Consider the following 18203-nt stretch of genomic DNA (forward strand, 5'->3'; position numbering starts at 1 on the left):
GGAAGTATATTGTGGACATCCTTAGTAGATTCCACATGGAGGATTGTAGACCCATGTCGACACCGATGATCACCAACTGGAAGAAGCTTCATGCTTCGGATTCCGAGTTGGTGGATCCCACATTGTACAGGCAGCTGATTAGTTCCTTGATGTATTTGGCCAACACTAGACCAGATATCTGTTTTGCAATCAACACGATGAGTCGGTTTATGTGTGAGCCTAGGAAGGTTCACTAGGTGGCTGCAAAACACATTTTGCGGCACTTGCAGGGGACAGTGGATTATGGTCTAGACTACAGACAGGGAGATGGAGTGAGATTGGCAGCATACACTGATTCTGATTGGGCAGGTTGTGCTTCTGATAGGAAGAGCACTTCAGGGTGTTGTTTTGGGTTGGGTTCAGCAGTAGTGTCATGGTTCAGCCGGAAGCAGCAGTCAGTAGCACTGAGTTCGGCGGAAGCAGAGTATATGGCAGCTAGTCTAGCTAGTTGTGAGGCTATCTGGCTTCGCAAGATGTTGTTTGGCTTATTTGGTCAGCCATTGAGACCTTCAGTGATTTACTGTGATAATCAGAGTTGCATTAAACTCACGGAGAATCCAGTTTTTCATAACAGGTCAAAGCATATCGGGATCAAATATCATTTCATCAAAGACTATGTTCAGAAGGGAGCTGTGAATCTTGAGTATATTTCCACTGATGAGCAGGTTGCAGATCTTCTTACCAAACCCTTACCACGGGGCAAGCATGTCTACTTCAGAGACAAGATGGGTGTGGTGAGGAATACCTTCCTCGGTAAGAGGGAGTGTTGAAATTTGGTACCGGAGGACAAGTGGTTCCCTTAGGCTTTGATCTTTGGCATAGAGAAAAGTGTCCAAAAGAATTTAATTTTTCTCCTAAAGTAACTTTATAATTTTTATAAAGTTAAATCTAATTTAAAATTGACTTTAAGTGATAAAGTTACTAAGTCTAATTTTAAAGTGACTTTTATAAAGTCAATGAAAAATTAGAAAGGAAAAGTGACTTTGGAAATAAATGACTAAGTGGGTCTTTATTAAAGTGGGGTGAATTAAAAAATAGAAAGTGAAATTTAAATGAGCATTTAATCTCAGCTTAGATCTCAATCTATTTCAGCCATTGGATTTAGGGATCACCCAAAAGTCACTTGCGGTTAGATTAAAAGAGGAAAAAGAGGAAAAGGTCATTCATTCTTTCATGAGCAGATTGGGAGGAGAGCAAGAGAGCAAGAGAGATTTCTGAGCAAGGAGGAGAAGGAGACAGCAGCTTGGCACACATTCCAAGGCAGCAGTTGAGCAGATTTGTACAGCTGGTTCAGCACACAGTGAAAGGCAGATTTTGGCACGATTTTCGAAGAGTGGTTTGCACAAAAATCGAGCGGTTGCTGATTTTTTTTGCACGCAAAACGAGGGTTGTACAGCGCATTTATTGCAGTCCGTACAGCGCATTTAATGATGTCCGTACAGCAGCATTTAATGCTAAAAGTGGGCACGAAAATCGAACAGGCCGTACAACATTTATTGTTGTCATGTTTGCTGTAATTTCCAGTTTGCTGTGAGGCATGGGAAAAGAGATAAGTTGTAAATTTGTTTGCTGATTTTTTGCTGAATATTTCTCACTGTGAAAAAGGCATTTTCAGAAATAAAGAAGAGCTCTCGAACTGGGTTTCCCCAAGAGTTGTAGGGGGTTTTTCCGGGGTCACATTGACCAAAAATCCCAGTGTTTAAATGTGTTTTAATCGCTGTTTATTACTGCTGATTTTTTATTTCTGCAATTTCCAACATTCTATAAAATTTCCAGAGTTTGTGTTTTCAGCAAATTTATTTTTTCCAACTTATTAAATGTATGGTTATGGGAAAGGGCATTTAACTATATGGGAGAAATAAGGAGAAACTGAAAACCGGGGTGGGAAATGAGAAATTTCTACATCTTTCTCAGAGAACAAGTGGTTGAGCAAACAGTGAAGATGGAGTACATACCCACAAGGGAACAAATAGCAGACATATTTACAAAACCCCTTGCTAAAGAACCATTTGAATATCTGAGAAACAAGCTAGGGATAGTACCTACAGACTCTCTTCACTAATCTGACTTCAAAAGGAGAACTTAGAAGACTGCAAAGTATATGAAATTGAGCACAATCTAAGGAGGAGATTATAGGAGCAAGGAGTAATGAAGAGTAACACAAAGCTTATGATCATGACAAGAATTTGAAACAATTAAAAAAGTAGAAAAACAAAAGCATCATCAAAGTGGGAAATCAAGTCACATTCCCTAGGAGCTATCAACATCAATCAAGTTCACCATTCAAGAGTCCATTCTTCAATGAATCTTTTTTTTTCACATGTATATATCCGATGCATAAACATGTAAATAAATTTTTACAAGTAGACACAGTACTAGTGTTGCTAAGACAAATGCATATCTATTCGAATCATGTTGAAAGTTAAGCATAACTTATTGTATAACTGCATCATCAATTTTTCTCAAAATTCTTCATTCTCTGAATGTTGCATCACTAAACATCTAGTGTATAAAATCCTGAGAGCCATCCAAGATATTTCCATCAAAGTAGAGGAGCAGACTCTATATATGTTTATGTTTGGTTTATAGATGCATTCATCATGAAGCATCATGAGATCTACATCAGAACCTAATCATTGGCAATCTCCATGTGAAGACTTCTATTCCAGCAACTAATCAAATATTGTACCAATTTCACTGCATCACTAGGATTTCTTTAAATCCTTCAGCTCTGTTATTCTGAACACAAAGATTTGGATGCAAGAAGAGTTAAAGTATATGTATCCTCAATAAAAGAAACCTCTTGAAAAACACCAGCAATATAGTTGAAGATGAAGATCAGATAAGGATTCACCATCTCATGAGGTTTCGAATGAAAAATAAATACTTCAAAAGCTTATAGCTATTCTAAACCATAGCATTCAAATTCAAATAGAACATGCAATTCTTGGGCATTCAAATATATATATAGATATAAAGTTCAAGAAATCTTGCACAGTAATTGTGCTGCAACAGGTTATATGAGACAACAAAAAAGTGTTTTGGCAACTGCGATTTGTCAAAGCTCATCATCAAAAGAGGTAGAGATCGTCCTTTCTTAGAGTACGACGTGCGCAGCATTTGGTTTCAGATTTTGCAAGGGCTGGCGCGCCTGCACAATCAAAGATATTGTCAAATCAGAGTTGCACAACATTTGCTTTCAGATTGTTCAAGGGTTGGTGAGCACCAGAAAATTTTGGGCCTCCACCAATCTACAGCCAAAGTCCACCAAACTAGCACCCATATAAAGCACCAAGGGAGGATCCCACTGCCAGGACGAGGGGTTATAGTACTGATGCTCAACGCGTGGAAAACACGTGAACTCCTCCTTGGCATCGATATGTGGGCAATGGGTGGAACTCTTCACCGGCTGGAACTCTTCACCTGCTACCAACTATTTCGAAGCCCTTGCATGGCACGTCAATGGTGTAAGATTTTGTATGTCATTGGTACTCCTCATAACAAGAAGGAAATGGGAATCATAAGAGAATTGTGCTCTCAGAACGAATTTTATGAATAGCTGCAAGATATGTAACGCAAGAAAAGGAAACTTGAATGGAGCAGAAATGTCAGAGTCATACAACCTAATAACAAGTGTTGACAATCCCTTATATAGTATGGACAATGTAAATATCGATGGGTTATCTATCGGGCGTTATAGACGTTACCTCCAGCTCATGCGTGATATGTTACAGTGGCCAGGTCATGAAGCAGCAGCGTTATTATTTCATAATACGTTACAGTAACTAGCTCATGCGTGATACAGTGATCCAGCTCATGTGTGATACAGTGGCCAGCTCATCCATGATACGTTACAATAGCCAGATTATGAAGCAGCGTTATTATTGCAGAGGAACGTTATTATTTCGAGCAACCTTTTTATTTATTGTAACCAAAAATACATAACTAGCTGGCAAGTGTGGAGAGAATGCATAAAGGCAACAAGTATGTATTATTCTTGGATGAACGCCTTTCAACCTGATTCCTAGAGGCTTAGCCTTGTTTCCCTCTATGGCCCCTGACGCAGAGAGCAGCAACAGCGATGGCAGACTTAGCGATCTCCTTCACCAACCAAGAAAGTCCTCCCTCAGAAGATACGAACAATAATAGCCAAAACCAGGGTTCTAATGCCCGGGAACAGGATCGATTCCTCCCTAGTGCGAACATAAGTCGAATTATGAAGGCAGCAGTTCCTGCCAACGCCAACGTCTCATATCGCAGCAGCATCATACAGCCCTCTAATAGCTTCAGCAGTATGACAGCTCCATGTATTATGCTAATGATCTGAGCCCTCAAATACCCATACGAAATATTGACTGTGGTGTTATGGCCTGTGGCCTAACACACAGTTTTCCTGTAGCAACATAAATATCTACTACTCACAAAGAAGTCTGCACCTTCATGTTCTCTTACACGATCAGCTCATCAATCTACCTTCTATCAATGACGAAGCTCCACCAATGTCACTGAACATAGGCCTATATTAATCTGCCCTCTAACAGTCCCCTTTGTTGCTCCAAAGGTCACTGTACTTAGAGTTTCCAACCAAGGTCTTCAATACAGTGATTCCTCTTCCACAGAATTCACTGTTCATAGCCTTCATCAAGTTCAGGATCTCACACCCCTTGCTCCATCCAAGTGACTGTACATAGCTTCTAAATCAAGGTCTACAACATACAACAATTATGCTCTTGCATTTATTGTCAACACAGCCCTAACATATGTTGTCCAAGCACGCCTTGCTGGACAGACTTCAACGCATACCCTTCAGCACTCTTCTCCACGTCATACAAGCTACTCGCACTGATTTTCAGACCTTCCTTATCTGCCTGAAGCTTGACATTGTTCCTGACCAAGTCTGAGGTCAGATTGGGCATCATTTTGCTATGGTAAGGCTCCTCTTTTCTCTGCGGCAAGGGCATCATTTTGCTGTGGTAAGACTCCTCTTTTCTCTACGGCAAGGGCATAGCTTGAACCTCCATTCTCTGCGGCTAGATTACTCTTCCTTGGACTACGGATGAGGGCTTTTAAGGGCCTCCCCTTGCTGCATACAAACCCTCAATGACAGCGGCCTAGGACAGCGTATTAAGGCTAAAGCTTTGTTGTAGTTAGATCTCCTTTAGGGCTGAGATAAGGGCTTCTCCTTACCTGCGTTTAGGTTACTTTAGAATAGCGTCATAGGGTCTCTTCTAGACCTACGTTAAAGCCTCTCCTAGCTGCGTTAAACTCTCTATGACTTTGATAAGGTCTCTCCTCCATCACTGTGTTAGAGGGCTAGGGCATCTCCTCTAGGGCAGTGTTAGACCTTCTCCCAAGGACAGCGTATTCTCTTAGAGACTTCTCCTTCCACTAAAACCCAAACAAGTGGAGAGGAAGAGATCACAAGAGGTGTGTCTAAAATGACTTGCAATCCACCTCTATTTATAGTGTAACGTTGAGGATAGATGGGGGTAACTTGGTTGTTGGCCGACCTTGACGAATTGCCACATAACACAAATAAATTCATATCTCCATGAATACATGTCGGAATCAGATGATCTTTAGATCAATCCTACACTTCTCGATGAGAGGAATCTAAGAAAAATATCAGCTGCCATAAATAAGGTGACTCACATGGAGTTTGGCCCTAGTTGCCAATTTTAACACTCCCTCTCAACTAGGGAGAACTCCATCTGTCCGTCAGTACTATCTCTGCCATCAATGCACTTGTTTGCACTACTCTGCTGAACTATGAAGAAGAAGAAGTGATCGAGAATATATCATACCATCCTCTACTGACCCAAAGTCAGTGCCAGAAAAGAGACTATCTCATAGCACTCTTACTAATCCGAAGTCAGTTCCAATGAAGAGATTGTGTCATACAAGTCTTACTGATCCGAAATCAGTTCTAAATTAAGAGAGTGTCTCATACGACTCTTAGTGATCCAAAATGAGTTCCAAATAAAGAGAGTGTCTCATACCACTCTTATTGATCCGAAATCAATTCCAAATAAAAAGAGTGTCTCATACCACTCTTACTGATCTGAAATCAATTCCAAATAAATAGTGTGTCTCATACCACTCTTACTGACCCGAAATCAGTTCCAATTGATTCCAGATCAATATCATCCTAGCATAAGGAGTACGGTAGTAACACGATGCGTCCATCGGTACTACTACTATGGTCCCTATCCGTTAAATTAGCAACTAGGGCCAAACTCCATGTGGGCCGGCTTATTTATGGCAGCTGATATTTTTATTGGATCCCTCTCATCGAGAGGTGTAGGATTGATCCAAAGATCATCCGATTCTGATAAGTATTTATGGAGATATGAATTTATTTTGTTTATATAATTATTATTAAGCCGACCAGCTCTTATGTAGGCTCTAGAAGCCCAACCGACGTGTCTATTCATCATCCTCACTTTAGTATAAATATAAGAGGATTTGATGTCATTTAAATACACTCTTTAGGTGATCTCCTCTCCACGTCTTGGTTTTTGGAGAAGGAGAAAACGCTAAGAGTACTTGCTATGATGCCCTAATTGCAGTAGCATTAATCTGGGTAGCCGTAGCATTATAATGAAACAATGTTATGGTGATAGCCGTAGCATTATAGTGAAATGCAATTATTATATTATGGTGAACGCAGTGGCACCATGCTGAACACAGGTGATACGCATTCACGATGAACGCAGGTGATACGCATTCACGGTGAAGATACACAGAGGATCTCTCAACGGCTTCATCTCCATCGTCGTCTCTCCTCCTTCCATCTCCAACGTCCGATCTGATCTTATCAAAGGAAGCCCTTAAATACCTCCAGCTTTCCAAGCGCGGGTTCTGTTGCTGTATCCCAGGTCCCTGGTCATATGGCGGAAGCTAGCAGCCCGGGCAGCCAGGAAAGTCCTCGTTCTGGGGAACAAAGCCCCCAGTCCAGCGTGCGGGAGCAGGACAGGTTCCTACCCATCGCCAACATTAGCCGCATCATGAAGAAGGCGCTGCCGGCCAACGGCAAGATCGCTAAAGACGCCAAGGAGACCGTGCAGGAGTGTGTCTCGGAGTTTATCAGCTTCATCACCAGCGAGGCCAGTGACAAATGCCAGCGAGAAAAGAGGAAGACAATCAACGACGATGACTTGCTCTGGGCCATGAGCACGCTAGGGTTTGAAGATTATATCGAGCCCTTGAAGGTTTACTTGCTCATGTACAGAGAGGCGGAGGTGATACGCAGTCATATATGTCCCCCACTGTTTGGAACGCAATCATAGAACCCGCAGTCAATGGTGAACGCAGTCATGATATATATATCACGCACAGTCATACGCAGTCCATTCTGGGTACGCACAGGTCCAGACAAAGTACGCATAGTCATACATTGCAGTTGTGGTTATATACATTCGCTGGACAGTCATATACGCTAGGTTGTATACATGTGAACGCAGTCACATACATATATGGAATGCAATCATATGAACGCAGTCAAGGTATTGAAGACTATACGCAGTGAAGGTAATATGAATGCAGTCAAGGCACTCAGTAATGAAGACTGTACATATGATCATAGGGCAGCAATATATATACGCAGGCCCTAGATCTGGCAGTGTACAATATATACGCTGGGGTGATACAAGTTATACGCTCTATGCTCATATCTTCTAAACTATGCTCATATATACATGACTAGGTATATGCAGGTTATGGCCATAAATATCTATGCAGGCAGAAGGACGTATTATCATAAGGATGCAGCTATAGATATCATGATGCATGGAGCATGGACAACATCATGGTAAATGTAATCATGAGAATGGTACAATTGTGATGAATGATGCAACGGGTAGCAGCATGATAAGATCATGGACATGGGCAGCATGATGATAATCACAACTATTGCAACATGACATCATATGCAGTGATGCAGCAAGCGGACTTCTGTTGTAGATCTAGACAAGTCAAAGTGTTGACTTCTATTGTAATTGTATTCTCTCTCTCTCTCTTTCTCTGCTGAACTTTGAAGATAAAAGAAGATTTGATCAAAGGGTTTCCCCACACATTGTGGGGTTTGTCCCTGGCTCGCGCCATATCTTGTGTCCTCTTGTCTTGGCTTGTCTTCTGCATAATATATTTATGTTCTATCTGCAGTTTATCGTAATGCTGATGTGATTGCTAACTGTGAAAATTTAAATAAATTGCTCTAGCATAGAACATACCAAAAATTAACACTATCCTCATTTCCCTGCTCATTGGCCAGATGAGAGATACTTCCCATGAGTGCCAGACTGCATGGGTAGGATGTCTCAGTAGGAGAAGGATGAACCACTCATCTTGCCTACATGTCGCCAAGGGTATCCCAAGGGAAGGCTAAACCACTCACCCTATACACAATAAATTACTAGGGGAAGGTTGAACCACTCACCCTATGATTGTATCTCAGCAGGAGAAGGATTAACCACTCATCCTGCCTACATAGCAAACCACTAGGGGAAGGTTAAACCATTCACCCTGTGGTTGCTCATCGCTCCAAGAAGTACCCCCAATCTCCCCGAAGCTCCCAGAGCTCAATGTCCTTATCATACAGGACCTTCAGGAGAGACTCTCCACGCCTCCTAGTTGTTCTCAAAAAGTCAAGAATTTGACCTTTTCCAATGGCTTCATCTGAATATTGGCGACCTGTACATCAGTCCCAGAGTGATCGAGCCTTCTTGTTCCTCGTTGAACCATATCCCAGATAAAGTGGTACCTGATGTCTATACGCTTGGAGTGATCATAGAACACAGGATTCCTCAACAATTGAATCCCCCTCTGGTTGTCACAGAAGATCACGATGGTATCCAACACGTGTCAAAAATTGCTCACTGAAGAGCTTCCACAACCAGACATCTTCATACGAGGTCATACTCATAGTTATGTACCCAGCCTCAGCGGTGCTCAAAGCAATCGACTTCTGCTTGTTGCTCATCCAAGATATCGAAGAAAAACCCAAAGAGAACCAGCACCCAGAAGTGCTCTTGCGATCCTCCACACTGTTTGTCCAATCATCATCGGAATAATAATGCAGCCTCACAGCTCCAGCAGTGTATCTCAGTCCATGAGTGATTGTGCCTCGAAGATATCTCAGAAGATTCTTGGCACCAATCCAATGAGGCTCAGCCATATGTTGGCTCAACATGCTAACTGCAAAACATCTATCTGAACGGGAGTTCAACAAGAACATCAATGCTACTATGAGTTGACGAAACTCAAAGGCATTTCCCAAATCAGGTCTGACAGCACTACCGCATAACTTCTTAAAGTTAAGCTCCATCGAGGTAGTCACGGGCTTGCAGTTCACCATTCCAAATCCGGAATCCAACTCCCTCTTACTTTGGAAATGAGAAGGCCCACACCTGTCAGAGAGAGGTCATCCTCATAAGGTGCCAGTATGAGAAGTCTATCATCCACAACCTTAAGGCAATGGTTTGGATCAACTTTACTCCTAGTGAATCTCAGCTTCATCGGCTAGCTGTCAATCCTCTCATACCAAGCCTGGGGTGTTTGCTCTAAATCATAGAGAACTTTCTTCAACCTACATATATGAGATTCCCGATCATGAATCTCAAACCCCTCGGGCTAATCCACATCTGTGGTCTTCCTATTACATGAGGGGAATGGTACATCTCGGACATGTACCTACATGCTCTTCCTTGAATCCATGCATGCCTGTCACCATCTGTCTTACATTGGATAGGGCACCTCCGATGCCATAGGAGAGATGTGACACACGACATGGTTCCCAGTGGACTTCCAACAACTTCATACGAATTGCCAACCCTGAACCCAAGAGTAAAAGCATCTTTAAAATTCTTTTTCCAAGCACATACCTTTCCATCGATGAATTCCACCTTATAACCTTTGTCTTCCATTGCCGAAATGGACACCAGGTTCTTCTTGAGATTAGGTACATAAAGAACTTGCGAGTTACCCTGATGCAATTGAAGAGAAGCATTTCCTGCACCCTTTACGGGATAGGTGGCATCGTCTCCAAGTATATCTTCAAGTTTGTTTCCTTTTGTATCATATTAGAGAGCGCTTCGTTGTATCCGGTGAAGTGCCTTGAGGCACCACTATTAATAAGCCAATTTCCCAACAAGTCCGATGGAGAGGGCCAACATAAGATAATACTCCTTTTGCTTATCAAAGACAACATTCGATTCTTCATACTTGGAGTTCCTTGCTTTCTTGAAGAGTCGGCCATTTTCATGATGCCTTGCATTCCTTTTTCCTTTTCCATTGAACCTGTCATTTCTTCGATCATTGAAGATGCCCCTGGAATGATTGTGATCATCAACATTTGATGTGTCCCTTCTATTTTGGACACCCCCTCACATAATGGCCAAACTTATTGCAAGCAAGGCATCTGCCTTTTGTTGCAACCTTAGATCCAGGCTTTTCATAGAGTGACCTTTAGGTAGGCCACCAGAAGCTTCTGTTGTACCACTAATAATCTTCTTCGCTTCGACTTCACCCTTGGTGAATTTGATCTTTGGAGTAGTCGATGCATTTGATGGAGGCTCAGGGATTTTACCCTTCAAGTAAGCCAACACTTCTTGCTCTCGGGAAGTGAGATGAGGAGCCCATTGAGCCTTTTGTCCTTTCCAACTGTCTTCGGCGATTGCTCTTTCACTCTTGCTTGGGCTTTGTCTTCACCTCAGCTCTGATACCATGTTAATTTTGGAATGTTCTATGCTTAAGAGCAAATTTACTTCAATTTTCCATATTAGCTCAATATCAATTCTAGATTAGCAATCACATTTAGCATGATAGTAAAATGCAGATAGAACATAAACATAAATCGCAGAAAACAAGCCAAGACAAGAGGACACAAGATGTGGCGTCGGCCAGGCACAAACCCCAATGTGGGTAAACCCTTGATCAAATCTTCTTATGATCTTCAATAGTTCAGCACAGAGAGAGATAGTACAAATACTTTGGAAATCAACACTTTGACTTGCCAAAATGAGAGATCAGACATCAGAGATCTTCACCATGAAGATGACACAATGAGGTTGCAGATCCGATGACAAGGACTGCAATTCTGAACTCGGGTGAAGGCAAACATTCTTCAACTGATTCTCCAAGGTGATTCTATCACCATGCTGCACCCTCAATGCAGTAATATGAACCCATGATAATAGCTTTGTCCATCTCATATTGCAGCATCATCATACATCCCTCTAATAGCTTCAGCAGTATGAGAGCTCCATGTATTATGCTAATGATTTGAGCCCTCAAATACCCATACGAAATATTGACTGTGGTGTTATGGCCTACGGCCTAACACACAATTATCCTGTAGCAACATAAACCTCTGCTGCTCACAAAGAAGTATGCACCTTCATGTTCTCTTACATGATCAGCTCATCAATCTACCTTCTATCAATGACGAAGCTCCACCAAGGTCACTGAACATAGGCCTATATTAATCTGCCCTCTAACAATCCCCTTTGCTGCTCCAAAGGTCATTGTACTTAGGGTTTCCAACCAAGGTCTTCAACACAGTGATTTCTCTTCCACAGAATTCACTATTCATAGCCTTCATCAAGTTCAGGATCTCACACCCCTTGCTCCATCCAAGTGACTATACATAGCTTCTAAATCAAGGTCTGCAACATACAACAATTATGCTCTTGCATTTATTGTCAACACAGCGCTAACATATGTTGTCCAAGCACGCCTTGCTAGACAAACTTCAACGCATACCCTTTAGCACTCTTCTCCACGCCATACAAGCCATTCGCATTGATTTTCAGACCTTCCTTATATGCCTGAAGCTTGACGCTGTCCCTGACCAAGTCTGAGGTCAGATTGGGCATCATTTTGTTGTGGTAAGACTCCTCTTTTCTCTGCAACAAGGGCATAGCTTGACCCTCCATTCTCTGCGGCCAGATTACTCTTTCTTGGACTGCGAATGAGGGCTTTTAAGGGCCTCCCCTTGCTTCATACAAACCCTCAATGACTACGGCCTAGGGCAGCGTATTAGAGCTAAAGCTTTGTTGTAGTTAGATCCCCTTTAGGGTTGAGATTAGGGCTTCTCCTTACCTGCGTTTAGGGTACTTTAGAATAGCGTCATAGGGTCTCTTCTAGACCTGCATTAAAGCCTCTCCTAGTTGTGTTAAAGTCTCTATGATTTTGATAAGGTCTCTCCTCATTGACTGCGTTAGAGGGCTAGGGCATCTCCTCTGGGGTAGTGTTAGACCTTCTCCCAAGGACAGCGTATTCTCTTAGAGACTTCTCCTTCCACCAAAACCCAAACAAGTGGAGAGGAAGAGATCACAAGAGGTGTGTCTAAAATGACTTGCAAACCACCTCTATTTATAGTGTAACGTTGAGGATAGATGGGGGTAATTTGGTTGTTGGCCGACCTTGACGAATTGTCACATAACACAAATAAATTCATATCTCCATGAATACAAGTCAGAATCGGATGATTTTTAGATCAATCCTACACCTCTCGATGAGAGGAATCAAAGAAAAATATCAACTGCCATAAATAAGGTGACCCACATGGAGTTTGGCCCTAGTTTCCAATTTTAACATAAGTATATGCTAATGAAACATTGAGATTTCTAAGTAGAACTAGCCCCATAAAGGATAGATGGGAAGCTCAGATTGCGATCCTATCAACCTACCAAGAACACTCAAAAGATAGTGTTGCATTCAAATCTTGGAGGAAAATATTGTAAGCTTTTGGGTTACTCTGAAAGTGTTTACACGATGTTTGGGGGTTCCTCATGAGATTTGGGGTACAAATATATATATATATATATGAAAGAGAGAGAAATGAGATTTATGCACAATATAAAAACAAGTCCACAGATCCATCCTCAGACAACATTGTCGAACAGCTCATGAACTGAATATTCCTGCACAGTGGCAGCACTCTTGGGATTCATACATTGGAGCTCTGTCCGAAGTGCACATAATCCTCAATCAGGATCCTGATGTCTTAGTTTGGACCCCTGCTGATCATGGGAAATATAGTCCAAAACTCGGATATCTGCATCTACTACAACCTCGAAAGCCCAACCACACTCATGAACGGTGGCAGCAGCTATGGAGACTAAAAGCTCCCCCTTGAGCCCGCCTATTTATGTGGTGCGTTTTAAGCAACAAAACCCCCACAGGAGAGGCACTTACGCACAGATCCATCTTCGGGCCGAGCTGGTGTGTTCTTTGCAAACAGGCAACCGAATCAAATGAGCATCTGTTCTTGTCTTGCTCATCCGTCACATAATTCTGACAATCAATAACACAGCATCTCTTAATGAGGAATGCCTGGCAAGGCCCTACTATTCTGCAAGCTTGGAATAACTGGAACACAGCACACCAGAGGAAAAAAGCACAATGCCTACCACTTATAATCTGTTGATCCATGTGGCTAGCCTGAAACCACCACATATTTAAGAATCAGCCCGTCTGCTGGCCCCTGCTCACTACAAAGGCAGTGACAGTCTATCATGACATCCCTGATGAAGAGCCATCATGCACCCGTATAATATCGGGACCTGGTAATATCAAGAAAACCCGGCCATAGGCCTTTTTTGACGGGGCAGCACAATCCCAAGGCTGTGGGGGGGGGAGTTGCTTATACATCTCGGACCAGCATCATTTCAAAGTCAAATTAGGACTGGGGAAAGGAACAAATAACTTCGTTGAGCTTATCACTCTCAGACACTTACTGCATTTTACACTTGCACATAATTGCACTTCTCTACAGATCTTTGGAGATTCTCAAATTATCATAAATTGGTTCAATGCAAAAAACCAATGTCATGCTATATCTCTTCAAAACATTCGTTGCTTATACATCTCGGACCAGCATCATTTCAAAGTCAAATTAGGATTGGGGGAAGGAACAAATAACTTCGTTGAGCTTATCACTCTCAGACACTTACTGCATTTTACACTTGCACATAATTGCACTTCTCTACAGATCTTTGGAGATTCTCAAATTATCATAAATTGGTTCAATGCAAAAAACCAATGTCATGCTATATCTCTTCAAAACATTCTAAATGACGTTCACAATCTCAAAACAGGTTTTAACATGGTCTCTTGTCAACATATACACAGGGAATACAATGAGGATGCTGACAAGCTTTCCAAGGAGGGCTCACTACTTCCCCGACGCATGTGGTTAATCAATGAACAACTGGGCATAGAGGTCTATCAATATCATCATAGACCATATATAGACCAGGACTACTACAGGGTGGATCGACCATAAGTTACACTAGTATCTATTTTGATGTCATTTTTCTTGAGTAACTACATAGACATAACAATATGTATATATTTATATTTCTGATGATAATAGAGACAAGTGTTTTTTGATATTGGAAATAGCAAGGCCATAAATTTTGCTTCAGCAAACTAATGTACAAAGATCTATGCTGATCTTACAGATACAGCATATGCCACAGGTATCTACTACATGTAATTTTTCTCTCATAATGAAAGATTACGATTTTTTCATTGGAAAAAAGAACCACTATATAGATATACAATTATATAAAGAAAGATACTATACATGAGATTTACAAAGAAACATTGTTACAATGCAAAATAAAAACTTAACAATGATAAAAAAAAATATTTCTACATATCTGTCTTCAAAAGTTCTGATTTCTATTGAGTTGAGGGTGATTGCAAGATGCATCTGAAATGATCAAAAAAACTGCACCTCAAGGTATTTTATCCCTATCAACGCTTGATAGACCCAAGGTTAAGACAGGCATAGATTGGTAGAATCAAAGAGGGGTCCATACATGTAAAAAATTTTAGAATAGAGAAGTGTAAATCCTCAAGTAATGTGTCCCACATGTGCCAAGAATAGTAGACACTTGCCAACACCCACCAAGCACACTCCTATATGTAATTCCTCAAGTAATGCACCCCACAAGTGCCAAGAATAGGTAGACGCATGCCAGCACACTCCTCCATCAGCAATCACTAGTCAACCAATCAACTCTAGTCGATAAATAGAACTAGTAAAAACAAAAAATCCATAAAAATAGGAAATAACAAAACACTAATGGTATGGAGAATAGTCTTGTAGAAACAAAAAACTAACACTGCCTCTTTGTGAGGAATGTGTTCACCACCAAACTGAGCTTCTCTCTTAGCATCTCAAACCTCCCCTTTGCTAGGGGCTTCATCAAAATGTCGTCCACCAATGAATCTGTTAGGAATTATAATCAAAGACCACTACTCCCTTCCATACTATTGTGTCTCAAGAAATGATACTAGATATCAATATGCTTAAAGTGATCATGCATGATTGGATTCTCATAGAGTTTGATGCAGCTTTGATTATCACAGTGAATAACAGGGAGCTCTATCATCCCATCACTTGTGAAACCAAAGGGCTTCACAACTCCCTGAAAAAGATTTCATATACTCTACCTCCACTAAACTAAGTAAATTGCTACCTACTTCTTGTTAAGCCAAGAAGTCATCCATCTGCTCAATAAACTGAAACAATAGCATGAAGTGCCCATCTGTGTGCCTCCATCTCTTGCCAAGTCCAAATCAGTAAATCCATGGAGTAGCAACTCACCATATCCTGCATAACACATGCCATAATGAATCATGCCCTTCAAGTACCTAAGCATATGTTTTACCAACTTTCCAATGAAACCATTAAAATTCAGCCATGCACTAATTTAGTGTATTAACAAGATATCATATCTCTAACCTGGTATCCATAAGGTACATCACATACTCGACCAACTATATCTATATATAAGATAAACAAGATAATTTTATTAATGTCCAACCAATGACCACAAAAGTAGGTCAATGGGACTTGTTACCACTCAAACTAGTACGGGGCTTGAAAGGGGATCCTTAAAGGGAAAATGCTAGGCCAAGGGCAATAAATGGAGAGTTAGCCCAGTGTCACCTCAACTAAGGCTCCCTTCTATTTACAGACTTTCATCGATGGGAGGAGACTCAGTGTGTTATTGAGTCACCAATGAAGGATGAGTCAATGAATGGATAGGAGAGACCCAAACAATCCCTTTCCCAGAAGAGCTTGAAGAATGGAGCTTTCTTGCGTTCTAAGCAAGGTACAAAGTATCCTAGGGAAAGGAAGAGAGGATTTGAGGGTTAGGTTTATGGGATAAGACTTGTGAAGGAGTTCCCCCAATCCCAAAAATCCTTGTGAGAATTGGTATCCTGGATGGTTCTTGAAGAATGATCTTTCAAAGGAGCAAGACCACACGTGGCCAAGAGAACCCAGTCGAGTATGAGAAAAGTATGTAGCTACTAGCAACCAATGATATTCTTACCCTAGACAAGGCGGGGGAAAGGATCAAAGAAAGAATTTCACTTGAAGATATTGTTTGACCCTATGAGGTACTAGCCTTAGGGATGGCAAGGCAAGGCTTGATCGTGGAGCTCGGGCTTAGCTTTTCTCCCAACTGCATCGTCGGAATGGCTTCAAACTTGGAGGAGAACTTGAGGAAAGGCCAGCGCAGGAGACCCTAAGCGGTCGAAATTTTTGGATGGCTAGCTTGTCGGGAAATTGATGCCCTAGGTACCCCAACTTCGTTAGACCTGGAAGGAGGTGAAAGAATATGATTTTTAGTGACCACCCTTGGTAGATCAATGCCTTAATCTTTGGATATGAAGTTTTGATAAAAAAAAAGCAATGGTGAGATCAAGCTCTTCCCGTTTCTCCTTTTGAAACATCTTGTCCAATGGACCAAGTGAAATTGCCTTTCTTTTTGCTGCCTATCCCCCACGAGAACTCTCAAATGGGAATTTGTTGCTGCCTTTCCTCAAAAAAGGAAGGGGGTCATCATTCTTGGTTTTTTTTATTTTGCAGCCAGATTTTCCATACCAACATTGAACTCTTTTTCCATTTCTTTCCTCTTGTGTAAAGGAACTTTTGTACAAGCTCCAACTCCACAACCTGGTAAAGCCAACAAATGGGCTTTCACACAGAAATATGTGCTTGTGAAAGTATTGTGGCAAAAGTTGCATCTCCAATTCACATTGCCTCCTCCATTCACCTTGTTGCTTGGCCCTTCCTCTCTTGTGACATAATTCCACAAGGGATATTTCTCAATGTTACTTTTAGGAGGAAGTTTTCCCTCAACATTACTTCCAATAGAGGGAATACTTGCAGCAGCCTCTAATGAAATTGGGGGAGGAGGGGCATCTCCAATGGGGACATTCTTCCCCTTCCTTTGCCCCTTACCTGCTGCCCTTGATTGAGCCATGAATACTGTAAAAAAAAAACAAAAAATGCACAACTTTGTAAAAAAAATGCATATGCAACTGCTGTAATAGAAATGCAAAAATAGAGAGGAAATGCACTTACCTATTGCTTGAATCTCCTTGAAAACGCTCCCACACCGTTTGCTCCTTGCTCCAAACTCCTCACAGCAAACCCACAACCACCTATTACAAAAGAGATGCGTGAAAATGATGAAAAGAACTGCGATTTCGCCATTTTATGGTTGCGCAAGTCTATTTTTCCAGATTCGTGTCCAAAAATCGGGACACGATGTGTCCGATTGGGACACGATCCGGATTCGATCGTGTCCCAATCGGGCACGACGTGTCCCGATTTTCGGACACAAATCGTGTCCGATTCACCGGATTCGGGACACATCAACCTGTTTGAACGAATTCAATTTCAGAGCTTAAACCCAAGCAAAACCCCTTCAATCTTCTTCGAGGAAAACTTGTTAGCGAGCTCTTCAAATTTATTTATCTTTCAAGTTTAGGAAAAATACATTTGCAGACAAAACAGAACAGCAAAATACAACTTATCTCTTCAGCCCAAAACTCCTTAAAAACCATGCCCACTTTGCCTCTATTTTCGTGCCTACTTGACGCTGAAAATATGTATTGTACGGATTTACGTACCACTACGGATTCCTTTTCAAAAAAATCTCAAAAACTTCTCTCGAACAGCATGCATCTCACAACATTAAATGTTGTTCATATTGTACCTTATGTAGTCTTCTATGCCTCAATTTTTGGGCCCATATTTGCCCAAAAATCACTCCTTCAACTTGTTGCAACAAATTTCTCCTTCAGAGCTTTTCTCCAGCTCTCGGCCTTCTTTCTCCAATCTACTCATGAAGAAT

The 18203-nt window shown here is 41.5% G+C and overlaps 1 protein-coding gene and 1 pseudogene across 2 annotated transcripts in view; one reads left to right on the top strand and one right to left on the bottom strand.

The window, feature by feature from the left end:
• The window catches only part of LOC149174756 (Transducin/WD40 repeat-like superfamily protein), an 83856-nt gene that overhangs the window by 12423 nt on the left and 53230 nt on the right, over positions 1-18203 (bottom strand). The gene's annotated exons all lie outside the window — the stretch shown is intronic.
• On the top strand, positions 6911-7343 carry LOC149174757 (nuclear transcription factor Y subunit B-8 pseudogene; annotated as a pseudogene).

The sequence above is a fragment of the Pinus tabuliformis genome, chromosome 4_1 (assembly GCF_031772625.1).
Source record: "Pinus tabuliformis cultivar Carrire ecotype Pingquan chromosome 4_1, CPIR1, whole genome shotgun sequence".
Lineage (NCBI taxonomy): Eukaryota > Viridiplantae > Streptophyta > Pinopsida > Pinales > Pinaceae > Pinus > Pinus tabuliformis.